Source organism: Arachis ipaensis, chromosome B02 (genome assembly GCF_000816755.2).
Source record: "Arachis ipaensis cultivar K30076 chromosome B02, Araip1.1, whole genome shotgun sequence".
NCBI classification, from domain to species: domain Eukaryota; kingdom Viridiplantae; phylum Streptophyta; class Magnoliopsida; order Fabales; family Fabaceae; genus Arachis; species Arachis ipaensis.
Window position 1 is genome coordinate 87,151,053 of NC_029786.2, and position 2,148 is coordinate 87,153,200.

The window sequence follows — 2,148 nt, forward strand, 5'->3', positions numbered from 1 at the left end:
TATTAATTTTATATCCAAAAAAATAAATTTCATGATAAAAATATGATAAAACAAAAACATAATAATATATTAATTAGGGCAATGTACTTAAATAAATTAAATGAGAAAAACATTTACCTGATTGCAACAAATGAAACTTCGTTACATGCATGTCTTGTTTTAATATTATGTAATCCGTGGGAGTTAACCACGGTTTTCTATTTATATATCAACCGTGGCAGCTTGCAACAGTTTATGAAGGAGAAGCTTTAAAGGTAAACCGTGGTAGGTCACCACAGTTTAGAAAGGAAACAATGTGACCTTAAACCCCTATAGCCAACCACGGTTTATGAAGGATTTTTTAAACTCATAAACCCTTGTAGGCTGTTACGATTTATGAGGAGAGGAATATATATATATATATATATATATATGAGCGAGATTGAAGCTGCTCAAGAGATCATTATCACACAATGGCAAGTGAGGAAGAGAGTTTTCTTGTCTTAGTGCATTGCTCTGGTAAAATTAAAAGAAGCAAAAAATATGGTGTGAAGTTCACTGACAAAGAACCATTGAGTGTATTTACGGTTTATGCTTTGAGTAATATAAAATTATGTGAAGAACGAACATAGTTTAAGAAATTAATATACTAATGTTTTTCAACGAACTTTTTTTTTTTTACCAAAGATAGGAGACTCGAACCCGCAACCTCTTAATTGAGTATGGGAAGACTATGTCATTTGAGCTATAAAAAATTATTATAAAGTAATTTAAAAAAAATAAGTTAACAAAATATTTATGGGACCTTTTTCATTCAATCGTTAATAAGTAATAAGTAAACAAAAAATAAAAATACATATAAAAAAAATCATTTTTTTTACATCAAATTGATAAGATAAAAAAATATTTTTTTTACATTATACATTAAAAAAAAAGAGATATAGTACAATTTTTATACGTAAAAGGTTTAGAATAAATTAAAAAGACAGAGGAATTACTGAGAATATAGATTAGATAAGTAAACTAAAGACATAGTACTATTTTTCTAAAATATTGATTATGTAGAGTATTATATTTGAATTTGAGTACATAAATATTTACTTTGAAACTAAATTAAATTATTAATTTTGTCTACTACAATATTATTTGTTTTGAATATTGGCCAATTTATTTGATTGACATATATATAAGACGCAAAAAAGTTCGCTTAAAAACATTAATATGTTAATTTTCTAAACTATCTAAACTATTAATTATGTAGAGTATTGAATTTGATATTTAATTATATAGAGTACTTTGGTTGACATTAATTAATTTCCTAAATTGTATTGCAAAAAAATTAGTTAATTTTATATTATTTGTTTGTCACATAATTAACATATAACAAATAAAAAAAAAGTCTACACCTATCAGTAGAATGAAAAATTCTCACACATATTTTGTTAATTTCTTTTTTTTTTATTTGTAATCTATTTTACATTGGATAATATTATTTTTTATTGATTATTAGTTCGACAGATAACACAATAAATGTAGTAATAAAGAACTTTGTTAATTGATTTTTCAAATAATCTGGCGACCTAAGATAAGAAATTTGTTAATTGATTTTATTAATCTTTTTTTTATTTTTAATCTATTTTATATTAATTAATATTATTTTTTATTGATTATTAGATAGACATATAATATTTAAATGTGGTAAGATAAGAACTGGGTTACACATTTTTTATTATTTCAACCTTAATGATTATTTTCTTCTCTTTATTTTTCCATCTCATGGACCACGTAAGTTTTAATTTATTATTTTATATATATATTCTAATTTTTTTAACTATTTTATTTTATTAGGTTTTCTAATTTATTTTATCATATTTTTTTTTATTTTGAAAATTTTAGAATCTAAAGATCTCCCGTTTAAATGATTTCAATTATATGATCAAGAAGTAGTTCAAGAGAATAGGTTCGAATTTTAATAATTTATTAAGTCTAATTATTATATAAGAAGTTAAAAATATTCTGAACTTTAAAAATTTTTTACTAATAAAATTGAGTTTGTCCGAATTCCAAAATGGTAGAGAGAGAAAAAGAGAAAGTTGAACTTTTTTAACTAATTACAAAAATTCACCACCGTCAAAGCTATTAAATTTGAGTATATTAAGTGAGGATTAA